We start from the raw sequence: 17,074 nt of genomic DNA, 5'->3' as shown, positions 1-17,074 counted from the left end.
AGTCTTTAAAAAATGAATCTTTAAACGTCATTTTTGTGCACAAACTCAGTAAAAAATAATGAAGAGTGAGAAAGAGATAGAGAACGTGGGTGGGAATAGATAATGACCGACAAAAGTACAACTTTATGTTTTCTGGGCGATGCTTAATCCGTCGGTTAAGGGCTATGCCTGCGTCTTGCTGTCCCCAAATTAACACCAGATGGACACACGACAAAGGAAATGTTCAAATTCGGCTCTGATCGTAAAAAACATTGGACAATTCGTGAGGGCATCACCCATCATTTGACTTTTTGTTTTTGGAATGCCAAAAAAATGCCGGAAGACCTTGCGAAAGTGTGAAAATTATTTCGTTTCGTGTTCAATTCGTATGTTCATTTTGCCCTTCGTAAGGCCATCGTGAGTGCATCTTGTCAAATCGTGTCATATTAGTCTTTACCTCGTGTGATCATCGGTGCCATCAGGCATTTTCGACTCACGAAGACAATACGAAGGAATCAAGAAGCTGCCCGATGGTCTGAGGAAGGCAACACGACTACGTGAAGCCCTCGCAATGCCGTCGTGATGATGCTTAAGCAATATCTTGTATGATGTGTAAAGAGAAACAAATATTGAAAGCATCCCAGAGAATGTGTAGGTGCCCTTTTTTTTCTCCAGAAAGTGCCCTTTTTGTAGGAACCCCCCCCCCCCCACGTTGGAAGTCGCTCCGCCGCCCTTGCCCAGAGCATCATTAATCCCCGATCAGCAATTGAATTTCACACGGTAGGCCGAAGGTTTCACACGCATCGTACTCTCAATACGATGTCGTGTAGGCATCGTGTGGCCTTCGTGTGCCATGGCCTACGGAAAAAATACTACTAATGAAAATTCTCATGTTCTTGTTGCCTTTATGTGTGGTTTTATAGGCATTGTACTTGCTTCGGCTGTTGCTAGGCTATTGATTAAGTTCGGGGCCCTCTTCGAGCGAAATTCAAAATTTCATATTCGTATATGACCATCTGATCCGGGGAGTGTTTCATAAAGAGTTCGTCAAGTTACGCATGACTTTACGAACGAATTGTATATGAAGTGCCAGATAGGATGCCCAAAGTTCTTTCTGATATTTACAATAATCTCAATTAAATTATGGCAAAAAATATACTTTGCTTTAAAAATGGTTGTTATAATAAGAATTTTAATTTACATCTGCACAGTTCAACTTAATAAATAATAATCAATAATGATTGAGCATCCAATTTGGCTTTTCATATACAAGTCGTTCGTAAAGTCATGCGTAACTTTACGAACAGCTTTATGAAACACCCCCCTGGTTTCAATTTCGGGACAGTGTGACGCAGGCATTAATGAACACTTGAGATCTTCAAACTGATGAAGTGAAAAAGCACTTTCGGTGAATTCGTAGAACAAATGTGTAGGCCCTATTATATCTGATTTGGGGGGACATAATCGGCCTGTGCCCATTGTAAAACAGTTTTGACAACACCTTAAGTACATAAAAGAAAAACATTCGACCCAACATGTTCCTGAAGAATCTTATGCCCTTCTCCCGGCTTTAAAAAAAGATTTGTTGTGCTGCTTTATCAACTAAAAAATGTGATCACACTTATTTCATGCCAGAATTGTTTTTGAATAGTGAATCGTTTCTCCCGCCCCCATAAAAAAGACCCGCCCGTGCCCCATGTTCATGTCTACACCAAATCGGAGAAAACTGAAAATTATCAAAGATCTAGTAACTTTTTTCCTTACACCCATCTGACCTTTTAAAGTATTAATTAAATAACACAACATGTTGATCGAGTTTTATTTACTATTAATAGCAGTATGATTGTTGATTGGCGATTTTTTTTTTCTTCTCATATACTTTTAAACTTTCATTAAGGATTGTACAATTTCTAAGATGCCATACAAGACAAACAATATTACATGACTGACTGCGATACACACCCAAGAAGAAGAGCTATCAAAATGAGCGAGAAAATGACGCGTAAGTAAAACTGCAATTAATAGTTACGTTATTATTATTATTAGTTAATGCATCGAACGGGGCGGGACTTGGAATTATATGAAAATTACATTACAAATAATTTGTTTGCTATCATTATAGGCAATTGGAACAGAAGTTTTATGTGGCAAAGATCTTGCATGGTTATTTTTTCACGCCTTGATTAGTGCAGCAGGTAATTGGATCATTGATATTTGTTAAATAAAAATGAAAGTCCTAAAAGAATTAGTGATATGCTGTAAATAATATTTTCTAAAAATTAAAACAACCAAAAACGCGATCGCAAAGACTTTCGAAAATCTAAGATAATTTCACTAGTCTTGTCAATCACCTACTGACATGTGTAAGCATGACAATGATGTATTACGTAATCCGAACATGACTTCTGTGGGATGCATAGCATAATTTGCCCTTTAATTGATTTCTAGAAAATCTTTGCGATCATGTTCTTACCAGAACTTTGGCAAAACAGAACAACTGCTATAACTGCCTATAATAGCGAGCGAGTGAGGTATCTTATATTTGATCTTTTATGTACACACGCTCCCTACAAAGCAGTCCTGTCATTATGCCAATTTCATTTGCATTTTACTTTCGGCAACCAACTACGTCCGCCAAATATGGCTACTTCTTCACATGATTACTAAAACAAAAGAATAGAAATACAGGTTGATATGTACCGAATACCAATGCTTTAATTAAACAGTCAATGGGTTCAAGCTGTGGTGAAAAGAACACGAACAAACAAACTAGAGTGAGAGAATACATAACATTTCTGAAAAAAAATTTCCCTTTATTCTCGAAAATCCATCGAAAACTCTCATGCAGAAAAACCACTGCCACCCGTTTTTAAAATAAATAATACATTTAATGAAATATTCACATATTTTTTTCCTTGCTCAGATAATTTTAGACGTGTTTCTAAATGACGTAGAAAACAATGGGTAAAGGCATTTATGGCCATCAAATAATAATACAAAATGTAAATTATATGAATCGAGACTATATTTGCAGGGTACCATTTATGCTTGGTAATTAGATATGATTTGATATGACAACATTTAGTATTGTACTGTGTACAGTAATACGAATTAACTAGCCGTCACTAGGAATAAATTACCCATAAGTACATTCATTTTCAATTTATAATGCGTTCAGTTGACCTTATATATTATTACATAGTAAAGCTTGAAATGACCAATTTTAGCTTATTTTTAGAAGTCAGGTATAAAGTTAACACTGGAAGGACCCTAGAAGTAGAACATGGAAGCACGGCTATAAAAATAAATCATACAATACGGTTTTGTCGGCCTTCCCAAAACCAAATCTTCTTTTCAACAAGTAAGCCGATCCGCAATTATGTTGATATTATCATCGAAAATCTCACAAAACCGACATTTTCAGATTCTTCGCTCTAAATACCATTTTGAAATATATTTTTAATAACATACTATTTGGTCAATTTAAAAACCAGACGTCAAAAGATATGCCGCCATTCATCACGTTTTATATTTTTACACTCATGCTCATTTTGTTAACCTACTTTCCTCTTAGAGATAGTTTCAAATCAGTACTCATATTGCATGTTTAACCACATTAGTTATTATTCAAACAGTGAGTTCATGTTTTTCTTTAGTCTGTATGTCTTACTAACGAGATATGAATCAGTTGTCAGCATGTAAATGTTTTTTGTTGATTCAAGTTCGGCAGAGTCGTCTTCATTTACATTTAGATGAAATACTCGGCGTCATTTTAATAAGAATTCCGTCTGCTTCTCTGTCATGCAATTACTCTCGTTTGGAGATATATCTTTTTTTAGATTAGGTTAGTATGAAATCATTATGAGGCATACCAATGTTTGGTTGACTTGGAATGAAATTAAGATATTGACGATCACGGTTAGTTTGATAGTATGACCAATTAAGAAACCTGGAGCAAATTGTTTTAAAAGTGATCCACCTACGTCGATGATTAAGGTAAGTAGATGGACTAGAAGATAATGAACACCCACCTCCTAGCACGATCCCATGGGACAGCTCCCTTTATGACAACCGCACTAATTATGTCACGTGCTTCATCTATGGTCATCAACATGTGTAACAAAAGCCGGGATAAATACGTTAATAGCGGACCTATTTCCAACGAGCCGCGTCTTTTCGTCACACGATACTCGAAGATAGAACTCATAAGTGTAGACGACTTTACGGAGTGCGCGTGATTTTCTTTCTCGCCATAATTTGGCGTGGATGCATTTTGCTTTTAATCGGTTTCATTAGGGACTCCTTAACACGGCTGAATCAGTAAGTGCAAAGAGGTCGAGATGGGCTGCTTAAAGAGGGCAGGAGATCAAGTTTCCATACTAATGAAGGGCGACGAGAAAATACACCGTCCATTACACGTGCATGTTTTTTTGTCATATTGCCCGCTGCATTCACACCGATTCATAATCTTGTCGTCACGATACAAAATAATGTTTGAGGAAAATGACTTTGCTTTGAACTTCGATTTGCACTTGTAGATGTGTCCAGACGCTTAAATAAGAATAAAGCCTTCTATTCAATTTGTCTTTGGATTTCACGAAAAAGATGCATCAAAATATCACTGACCATTATGATAATAAACATTTTCCCTTTATGATTTTCTCCAACGTAGCTCTTAAAAGATTTATGAAATATTGCCAGTTAACTTCTTCAAATTACTGTTCATAATCAATTGCCGGATAACCAACCTGTCATCAGAACACACGTCTTGTAGGTATTTGCATTCACGTCCCCACGAGACGATAAACACCTTTATTTTGGGTCCATGCGATTATAGTTACCTCCGGATCTTTTATCCTGGATCACTACTGAAACACATTTTCCTACGAGAACATGTACCTCAGACAAATATATTCGTCGGTCAGGTACCTCTCGGCCAATTACTTCAGGACTATACTCACTGGACAACTACCCCTGCAGAAGGACAATTAGCTCCAGGACAATTACCCCCAAATATACTACCTCTAGGACAAATACTTAAAAGGTACTTATTGTACTATAGTACTATAGTACTATAGTAGTTCTTTTTTCTTCCTCCATCATATTTTCTCTACTCTCTGACAAGTGGAGTACCCATAGATATCTACGGAAGGATGACCCACATTCCATACTTCAGCCAATGATAACTCATACACCCCCACCCCGTCCACCCCAAAAGATACAGGGTAAATCGTTTGCCTCCTCCAGTACCCGCTTTCCAACCATTGCTTTCCATAATTTCCGTCATTTGGGTGATACACCCATTTACCTTTTGTGACACACAAACCCACTTCCACAAACTTTTTTTTTTTTAAACTATTTTGTTTTATTTCTCCAAATGTGTAATACAAACCATGACATACAATTGAATAAAATAAACGTGTTCAATATTGATGCTTTTACATAAACATAATTAAACACAAACTTATTTGCAGTATAATATAACTTAGCAACAGAGTAAACGTATAAGTACCTAAACATAATATGTTAATTGTAAATGTTATTCACTTATATATTACAACAAAAAAACTTAAACAAATCTGGAGGTAATTTTACAGAAACAATCCTGCCCCCCTCCCTGCCCCCTCCCTGCCCCCTCCATCACACAAACGCACAAACGCACACTCGTACATTCCCATGCACCCCTCACCCACACGCATCCATATACACACACAAACACACACACACCCACATACACTACATACTCAGTGGCTGTTTGCTAACATTATTAACTGAAGAAAAATATACTAAATATTTAAGTTAACCAGGCCGCAAAATAGAGTTACACTTTAACAAGCTCACGATGGAGAGGAAAAACAAATCTTAATGAACCCTAAGCTGCTCCCACTTCAGAAAATGTAAGTCCAGCTTTCCCATTCTAATGGCTATTTTCTTTTCCTCATCCCTATAATTAAAAATGTTTTTTTCATTTTTTTCTAAAGTCGGTACTTGCTCCCCCCCCCCCGATCTTGACATAGATATAAAATACTTAACCATGAAAATTATAGTATTAAAGATTTAATTCTATATGAACTGCCTGCCGACCCAACAAATATATCTCGCCATTCTAAATCTTTAATTTCATTTAACTAAAAAAGTTGTACTAAAGCCTGCCATATCCTTCAAACGCTCCCGCAGGATAAAAATAAATGATTAGACGTTTCCGTTTCCTGTTTACAAACGAACATAAATCATCGCCAACAAAAACAAATCTATCAAGATGGTCATTATTATATATGGCTCCATGCAATAATCTGAATTGAAATTCTCGTTGTTTTATAATGGAGTAGAGTAATTCGTGGTCTAACAAATATTCTTTTTATTCTTTTTCTATAAAAAAATCATACTTATTTTGCCCACCCCTTACATGCAAATCATACTTTTGCTCTAGTACTTTTATAAAATAATCATAAATTGTTCTTGAACTCACATCTAAATTTTTTTTTAAAACCTGAAATATAAAAATAAGTATTATAGCTTAAAACATCAACCTCGAGGAATAGTATTGACCATTAATCTTCTTTCCATAACCTGGGTACCGCATCATAAATATCAATAATCATAAGCAAATTATTACCTTTCATAACGAGGTTCACAAAATATTGAACAGACTTAACATGAGCTTTCTCAATCAAGTGATTCGCTTGAACAATCCCTTTTTCAAACAAGTATCTATGAAATAAAATGTTTCCATTTATACATATATTCCTATTATTAAAAATAATTGGATTCATACAACCGTCCAAATGTCATAAATTATTTGTCTCTTGCCATGCTTGCAACATTTCCATATATAGTACAGTGGAATATCTAAAACGAACTTAATCTTTTTTTATATCATAATCACATACAAAAATAAATCTATCACCCACAAACTGTGAGCAATAATCAAAATACAATTTCCATCCCAAATTTGTATCTCCATATAAAAGATGTTTTATCCACATTATGCGCTGTATTTTAACGGACATTTCAAAATTAATCATTCTTAATCCTCCAAAGTCATAATCCTGATACATTATTGCCCGTTTAATTCGATCGTTTCCCCTCCATATAAATTCAAATGAATTGTTGCTACCTCTTTTTATACCCAATGAGGGACAATAACTCTCTCTTTCCCTGTCTCTCTCTCATCGTCTCCCCTCCCCTCTCCCCAGTGGCGTACCTATGGGGGGGGGCAGGGGGGGCAGAGTGCCCCCCCTGACGGGCTCCAGGGGAAAAAAAGAAAAAGGGGAAAGAAAAGAAAAGAAAGGGAAAGGAGAGAAAAAGAAAAAAGGAAAAGGAAAGAAAAAAGGAAAGAAAGAGAAAAAAGGAAAAAAAGGAAAGAAAAAAGGAAGAAGAAGAGAAAAGGAAGAAAAAGGGAAAAGAAAAGGAAAGGAATAAAAATGGGGAAAAGAAATAAAGAACATGGCCGTAAGCACCGGGGGGGGGGCAGTTGACCCCAGATATTTTGAAATCGTACAGTTTTTTTCCTGAAAATGTAGTGTAGGCCTATACCAAATCCTTCAATTCTACTTTTGAAAGTGCAAAAGTACCCTCATGACCAGTTCGGTCGCTCGAACTCCCTTCACTCCTTTTGCTTTTGAGATTCTTCGAAAACTTTTAACGCATCTTTCCCCCTTCCCCCATCAGAAAAATATTTAGCATACGGCCCTGAAAAATTAAAACAAATGAAAATAGGAAAATATAAGTGATATAACAAATTTGAAACTCTTCGCTGGCGCGAACTGCTTGCTAGCCTATTTTGTATTAAATGTTTTCACTTCCTCGTCCCCCTGAAAAGAGAAAAGGATTAGTATTGCCTAGAATACAATTGTGCCTGCCCCGACGGGCCCCGACCTGCAACCATGGCAACAATAACACACAATATATGTACCAAATGTTACTAAAAGAGACTAATTCATTTTTCTCGCTCGCTACACTCGCTCGCGAATAAAATGAATAGACATTGCTTTGGAAACAATTGTGCCCACCCTTGACCTGCAACAATATCATTAAAAATGGAAGAGTTTTTTCGCCCTCTCGCCAAAAAGGAATTGAATCGCGTTAAACGCGATTGCGTCCATCCTGACCTGCACCAATAAAAACAAGTTTATTTATTAATTTCTATTAAAAGAGAATTTATTTTTTTTGCTTGCTCGCTATGCTCGCTTGCCAAAATGGACCTAATCACCTTAGACATGATTGTGTAAGCCCTGCCCTGCAACAAAAAAATCTGAAATTTATGAACCAATTATCATTACAAAAATTTTGCTCGCTCGCTACGCTCGCTCGCCAAAATAGAAATAACACAGCTTTTAATAATCACGTCCCTGACATGGAACAATTAAACCAAGTTTATATACCATATTTTCCCTATAAAGAGAAGTGATTTTTTTTTGCTCGCTCGCTACGCTCGCTCGCCAAAATAGAATTAACACCGCTTTTAATAATCACGTCCCTGACATGGAACAATGAACCCAAGTTTTATGTACCATATTTTCCCTATAAAAGAAAAGTGATTTTTTTTTTTCGCTCGCTACGCTCGCTAGCTCGTGGAATTATGTGCCCACCACTAACCTGCTACAATATCATTAAAAAGAGAAATGTAGGGGGTTGCCTGCCCGCCAAAATGGGATTGACATTGCCTTAAACACGAGTGTGCCCGCCCCCTACCTGCAACAATCACCCTAAACACAATATTGTTCCCGCGCCCTGCATGGGACAATTGAACCAAGTTTAAGTGGCAATTATTAAAAAAGAAGTGATTTTTTTCTTGCTCGCTACACTAGTTTGCAAAAAAATGAAATTAACGTTGCTAACAAGTGAATGTTCCCACCCCCAACTTGCAACAATACCAGTTTATATACCAAACGTTACTTAAAGATTTTTTTTGCTCGCTCGCTCGCTCGCCAGAAGTGAAAATTAGCATCGCCTTTTTTGTTTGTTTCGGTCGCTTGCCCCCCCTGACGGAGTACCCCAGGTACGCCACTGACTGCCTCTCCCCTCCCATCTCTTTCTCTTTTTCTCTCTTTAACCTTTCCACACCTGACGTCTCCTCAGACAGCAAGTTCATTTTGATTTCGGCTGCCGTGACATGATCGATAATTTCTACACAACATTAGCAGTAACAAAACCGTCCTTATGAAACATTTCAAAACATGTCTGCCTTTCTCCCGTTGTTACTTATTCCAGTTTTTACGAAATTCGCTCCTCTGCCCTTTATACTTGTAAGTGAGAATATTTGAATATGAGACCACTTAATTCTCTAAGGTCAAGAAACGAGAAGCATAATGCAAAATTGATTTGCGGAATTAGGTCAGAAGATCATGTAACGATTAATACGTGAAAGGCTTCAAATCGAGGATTTCGTAGGCATACCAAGGCAAAATTCACATAAAAATATCTGTTTTTATAATATTTTACCTGGGTAACATATTTTTGCTCTCACTCTCTCTCTCTCTCTCTCTCTCTCTCTCTGTCTCTCTTTCTCTCCCCTCTCTCTCTATCTCTCTCTCCATCTCTTTCTCCCACCTTCTCGATTTTGTCTGTCCCTCTCCGTAATGATTACATCCAAACTCACAACGGTGCACAATACAGGGTCATTCATTAATATATTTGTTCAATCAGTATAATGTATATTTCATGACTTCACATATTTATACAAACATGACTTTTGTGGATCCGCTTTTTTGTTGTTGCCAGAGTAGCATAATAAATCCACACAATACAACATAAATCAAAAGATGAAACCACAAGTTTGACCTATCTACGCGATCGGGAGTGTTTACAAGCAAAATAAAACAGGAGGTGCTATGGTTGATATTACTTCATGCATCTAGATTTATTCAGCAGGAGGTATCAATGTATTTTTAAGCAGAGGGGCGAGGGTAAAAGCAGACGATCATCTTGCAATCTTAATGTTTGTAGAGCTGGATACACATGGGCATTTGAAGGGGGTAAGGAGTAAATTGCCCTCCTGACGGTTTTCGAACCAAGAAAAACAACAGTCAATGGAGTATTGCTCTCTGAATCGCATCAAACATAAACACATCCTATTAAAAAATTATTGCTCGGCAACAAAAGAATAATATATTTTTTTTTGTTTAGGGTTGGTGCCCCTTGCTTAACTTATTTACTCTAAGCTCTGATATTTTGCCCCTCCTAAGGCAAAGGTATGGTAGCGCCACCGGTTGAAAATATCTGTCTAGTTTTTGTTTTTCAGGCATCTGCACCGCGAGAATGAATTCATCAGTCTGTCCGTGCTTTTAAAGTCAAACTTTTTTTTACATGACCCCAAAGATATTCACGTTATTTCTTTCCGAGTCCCAGTCTTACCCAATTCATATTGTATAAGCGTCGTGAAACCATGCAGAGCAACGAGTTAGGTTTCCCAGATAACAAAATTAAGATCGTTACACGATCGCAAAGCATTGGAGAATTCAACACGAGGGCCATTTTGGGACATCACGTATAAATCATGTTATTATGAATTACATCAACATTGTAACCTTCGAATATTTATTTGGTGAAGGACAGGGCTACTGAAATGGCATCAGGTTGATTTTTCAAAAATATCTGCGATCGAGTTGACATACATATTTAACGAAATCAGTCAATAATCAGGTAAGGTTCATATAACTGTAAACATTTTCAGACAAAATTTATTTTTGTTATCATTTTGGTTCATATTAAACCATTTGTTTTAAATTCAATAATTGCTACATAAATACTTTTTACCAAGAGTATGTGGTTTAGTCAGCTACCAATGACTGAAGGGTTACATTTTTACATTAACGAGTTGCAGGATCAAATAAAAAAGACGTGTTGCGTGTTTGTTTCTCGTGGTGTTCTAAAAGCCTATTATTGTTTTATCTGTCCTGTATATATTTTAAAGAGAAAATTGAGATGTGATAAAAGCGAAAATAATTTGTGAGCCTTCTCAATTTGATTTTAAAATTCTATGTGAATAATTAATGACGGAAGCAATGTCACGTGAGAATGATTACCTTGAAATGTTACTATATTTCAATTATAACTAAAAAGAGTTAAAAATTGGATCGCATCCGACGCAACATCATTGTGTGAATACCCATATAGTTGCCCATATCCGTGTTCATTAATTAATTTCCATTAGTGAATTTTCAGCAAGATTTAATAACTTAAGTATCATTGTAATTTTTTTCAAAACAGCATACAACACAATCAGTAATGAACCTTTCAAATAACCTAGACAACTTCTTTCACAATATAGGTGCACGAACAATACTCAACTTCATCTTGAAATCCCAAACCTGATATTTATGATTTGCAGTATTAGTAGAAGTCATCCAGGACGTAATTATATGTTTTGCAACAAAATATAAATAGACGATGTTATACAAGTTGTTATGGTCTCCGCCTACCTATTAAAGATATTTCTAGCTTTTAATCAGTGTATTTTCCGGTTAATTTATTATGGATACTTTAATAGGCACTAGAATGTGAACACTTTGATACGTGTTCATGATTACGCGCATTCGAATTCCTGCATTTGTGTGTGATAACATAATATACACATGTACCACCATGTAACACCGCTCTTGACTATTTTCTAAACTTAAACAAAAATAAAACTCTCTGAATGATGAAATCATGATAATAGGATTAACCGTTGCAGTTTTCATTAACATGCATTTGTAATGAAACATAACGGAGATAAAGACATTTTACCAAAGAAAATATACTGTCATATTGTTATGCGACAATAGAGAATATAGTTAATAAAAGAAAATACTGTTTAGGAACTTATATGATTTATTTTAATTTGTAGGTTGAACATCGTCATGCTAAAGCATCACTCCACTAAAGAAATGCAGCACTTGTACGAGAAGTTTAGCGACACTTTCTCGACTATATGGAATCTCTAAAGGAAATAACAATTTGAAGAAAAGAAAAAAAAATCAACCAAACCAATAGTTGTTGTGTTTTAAATTGGATTCATTTTTCTTGAACTCATGCTCATCAAGTTTGTCAAAAGCTTCTAAAACAGCATTTAAAAAATGTTTTGTAATAAAAATAATGATCGAAGGGCAATTTCCTTTCATCATTTTATAGCCCCTTAAAAACGACATGAACTATCGAATTAGATGCGATGACTTAGAAATCACACCAGTCAAGCGGTTAAGATAGATATTGCTTCTCGAAAGGATTCCGTTTCAAGATGAGTTACACTATTTTGCGTCGAGCGCGGATTTAAATTTCACGATTTATGGACTTCTTCCCCAAAAGATCATCATCATATTTGTAATATTGTTCGCTATGAATATTAATGTAGATAAATTTCACGCTTCGAAGAAATCTTATATTTTCTCTTGTAACGTTTCACACGCTGAAGATTTCGCCTGGTTCTGTTCCTGGATTATTTGACCGAGGGATGATCATTACGATGACGGTTCGTTTCATGGTGAGTAATGAATAAACAGAATATAACAGACACTTGATATATCAGGAAGGGATAGTTTATGAATTCTAAGTTGACAGTTGCGTATCATGAAGAAGTCGAAGTCTTAATGGAGGAAAAGAGCATTGTGGAGAAGAAAAAAACACCCTCTCCTCATCATCCCTGATAAAAATGTATTTTGTTAGATAAAATTTTTATACAAGTGAATCAAGTATTTTCTTTTTTTTTTAAGACTAAAGAGGAAACAATAGGCTCTCTCTCTCTTTCTTTTCTTTGTTTGTCTTTTTTTGTGAACGATTGACCGAATTGAAGCGAATATTGATACTTATAAGTTATAACTGTATGTGATATTCGTTGATTTGCTCTATACATCATTTCTTTTGTAACCGACCCGGAGCTAAAATTGGGTTGTAAAATCTCATTTGAGTTTTGCTTTAATTTGATAGATACATCTTTATTTAGATACGCCTTTGATTGTCGGTTTTATTAGAACCCCTTTTCACCAGTATTCCAATAACAATAATCCGTTTTATTTTAAAAGCTAATTGAGGAAAGCTGATCGTCGATCATTCTGATGTTAGATCTCCAACACAACAATAAAACACAGTTTTACCGTTCTGCGATTTATATCTGAGACACTAAAAAAAGATAGATGCCAATGCGTAATTTGTTTGGACCATTCTACATAACTTTAATCGCAATATGCAATAAAAAAAAAAGGCTTTCATTCGCTGCTAATGGTAGTTCTTATTATTTCATTAGTCAGGTGTCATTAGGCAGGCATTTTATAAGTACGGAGTCGTTCTATTTTTTTCAATAAAATGCAGTCATGTTCTCCCAAAAGGATATCAAGAAATTATCATGCAACGAGTGATGTCGCAGAGATACGATAAACATCCGGATATGCATTAGCGGGACATTTTAGGGCAATGCATGACACTAAAATGCGCTTTGTTCCCTAGATGAAAGATGCTCTTTTCCATCACGTAGTGGTGACGTCATAATGAGAATTTATCTAATCTTACAATCCCATGACGTGAACATACTGCTGAACAGAATCATTGCATGATAAGTACACGAATCCCAAACCGGAATTTAGAGTAGAACCAAAGCAAAGAAAATGGACGAGATTGTTTTTCTATCAAGACAAAAGTGGACTCAAACATCAATTCTAATTTTAATTTGGTTGACCACAGACTCGCGTGCTTGTGCATAGTGATTGTGCAGGCGATGAGATCCATTTCTGATTTCTAAATAATTTTTTGTAATCGTCGGGAGGTGAAATTATTACTTTTCATACATCAAAAGAGATTTTTATTAATACAATATGACTACCCAGAGGAGTAGACATTTTTTTAAACACAGTGGTATTTCTCCATCCATCTAAATTTAATTTTGCCCAAATCATGAAACCAAAATGAAAACATAAATTGAATTTCTGATCTCCGTGTTTATATTATTCCTTGCAAGTAATGAAATATAACCGCGAATGTGTTTTTTTCTGGGTGAATCGTAATAGGTTTTTATAACAAAGACAATACAAAGTAGAGCATATCGATTAGTAATTCATCATTAGGCTATTATTATCGAAACTATACTCTAAAGGAGCGACCTCATTATCGCCAAGTATATATTTCAGGGAGACAACGTGATATGCTGGAGGGTGATTATTCAGATTCTTTTTATAAAGACTCGGTAAAGCTAAAAGCATCCTTTATTTGAAAAGCCTAATTAATATCATCATGAATTTAACTAGAATATGATTTCATGATAATTTTCATTAATATGCCGTCTTTTATCACAATGACAATAAAACAGTGTTCCCATTCATATTTCGTTTCTGTTAGTAGAGTAGCTATATTTGTACTGGTCAACAATATCCTCTGGATATGCTGAATATGCTAAAAGCACTATTTAAAAGAAAAATACTTCGGGCGTCATATCATATTACCCTGATGTATGTATGACCCTGTCTTACCGTTCCGTGTACACCGTCTGGTGTTATTAATTTCATAAATCTTTTGTCATCCTCCAAAAGCCATATAGCTCAATAATTTCATGTTGTTGCTATTTCTGGTATTGCTATTATTATCTGGCCAGCATAATACGTACATAAATTTTCGTGATAATTTTCCTAAATTGAAGCTTGTGAGATGGAGAGTTAGAAGAGAAATTAATTCTATCTGGCAAGTTAGTCTTTGAAGGTCTATGTAGCAATTAGCATGCATTATCCATTGAACAAAATAACAAGATCGTGCAATACCATACTATCGGTAAGAGCAATGTGAAAAAAAATATTTTAAAAAAAAATAAATAAATAAAAAAAAAATTGATCATATCAGAAGTTTTCAGTCCTTACGTCCCATCAGGAACTCTCAGATCTGCTTCTCTAAATCTACTCCAGATGAACCAAGGACCAGAAGCTACGGCAAAAGGACATTCTGCTAATGTGGGCCCAGTCCTATTAGACTTACAGTCAGGGGCGTCGCTAGACCTTTTCCAGTGGGGGGGGGGGGGGGTGTAGAGGCCAACGATTACCTACAAAACTAGCCACCAATTACCGACAAAATTAAATGTCCCAATATCTACAAATTTAACCCTATAAACCCGGGGCCGAAGGCTAAATTGTTTTTCCAAAGGACTATCTATAGTACTTGCGTATGCGCAAATTGTCATTTTCCTCGACGACATAAATATACGAATTATTTCATCAACTTAGTCAGCATCGTAGCTATATATTTTAATGCTGGCGCGGAGCTAGGAAATTATTTTAGGGAGGGGCGGTAATGAGCAAGCGAATCACTTAAAGAGCGCGCAAAGCGCGCTCATTAGGGGGGGGGGGGGGGTGGGGTGGGTGATAGGCCTCCCGCGCGAAGCTTAGAAGCTTAGACGTTTCTTTAAATTATAAGGAAAAGAAGACAATTCGGTGAACTGTTCTCGACTCTTAAACCTTATCTGAATTCAGTTGTATTGTATTGTATTTATTTTCCGTCATTTAAAAAAGACATCAACATATATACAATCATAAAGACTCACTTATAAAAAAAGGAAGACGGAGGGATGGCCCTACTCAGCGTTGTTAGCATAACAATGCTGGTTTACAGAGGGGTTCCTATAGACATAGAAAACATGAACATAGATAGTACAAAAGTAAGGAAAACTTACAGCAAAATAAGAACTTACAATAATGATAAGAGCAAATTCGAGTAAAACAAGAAACAGGAGAGAAATATTTACGATATATACAGGAGAGAAAGCTAGACAAGTAAATTATTATTAAAAAAATAAAATTAAAAAAAAGAAGATACAACTACAAGAAGTCTGGAATAGTATTGTTTAAATACTTTTTGAATGTGTGAACAGTTTGAAGTAATTTAGTGGTAGGAGGAAGAGTATTATATTGAATTGAGCTTCTATATTGGGTAGATCTGCGACAATATTCAGTTCTAGGTTTAGGGATAACAAAGTTACCGGAATTGCGGAGGGAATAAATATGAGAAGGGGGTTGAAACATTTCATTCATACTGGGAGATAACATATTGTGGACTGATTTATAGACAAATACATTTAAATTTTTCTTACGCCTGGATTCGAGAAATAACCATTTAAAAAAGTTCTTTTTAAAGTTCTCCCCTCCCGCGCGAAGCGAGGAAGTTTGGGCGTTTCATTAAGTTATTAGAGAAAGCAGACGATTCGTTGTACCGTTTTCGACTCTTATTAATCCTTGTTTGAATTCAGTTTCCCCCTACCCGCGCGAAAAGCTTAGACGTTTGATGTTATTATCATAAAAAGAAGACATTTCGTTGCAACGTTTTAGACTCTTATTAAGCCCTATTTATCTGAATTCAGTTTCTCCCTCTCGCGCGAAGCGCGGCAGCTTAGACGTTTCCTTAAAGTATTAGAGAAAGAAGACGATTCGTTGTACCGTTCTCGACTCGTCTCGCGCGAAGCGCGGAAGCTTTGATGCTTCCTTAAATTATTAGAGAAAGCAGCGATTCGTTGCACCGTTTTGGACTCTTATTAAACCCTATTTATCTGAATTCAGTTTCTCCCTCTCGCGCGAAGCGCGGCAGCTTAGACGTTTCCTTAAAGTATTAGAGAAAGAAGACGATTCGTTGTACCGTTCTCGACTCGTCTAAATGAAGTTTTCCCCTCCCACGCGAAGCGCGGAATTTAGATTGGGCGTTTCATCAATAGAGAAAGGAAGACGAATCGTCGTACCGTTGTTGACTCTTAATCCTTGTTTGACTATAGTTTCCCCGAAAATGTTAAACCTCTGATTTCTTTAGCTGATATTATAGGAAAGTGAAACTTCGAGAAAATACAAGTATTGTAGTTGTAGTCACTCTCGAAGTCGTTACAGCGGATAAAAAGTCACAGTTCGTAGGGAAAAAAACTTGTCGGCCGACCGACAATATACATCTCACCGACTTCAAACTTCTGCATTGATATAGTACACGAGGATCGAGCAAGAATACGGACACAGCTGACATATACATAAGAGATAGGATACTGCAAACTTGCGATTAATTGGGGGACTTAAGATTGATTTGGATCAATCGTACCTCTTTATAAGACGGGGCCCTGATCTATATAATATATGTTTGTATAATTATGTATATTACTTTGTTTGAG

This window comes from Strongylocentrotus purpuratus, unplaced genomic scaffold (genome assembly GCF_000002235.5).
Source record: "Strongylocentrotus purpuratus isolate Spur 01 unplaced genomic scaffold, Spur_5.0 spur5_scaffold_6, whole genome shotgun sequence".
Classification (NCBI taxonomy): Eukaryota; Metazoa; Echinodermata; class Echinoidea; order Camarodonta; family Strongylocentrotidae; genus Strongylocentrotus; species Strongylocentrotus purpuratus.
The sequence above is the reverse complement of the archived record's forward strand: the minus strand, read 5'-3'. Positions refer to the sequence as shown.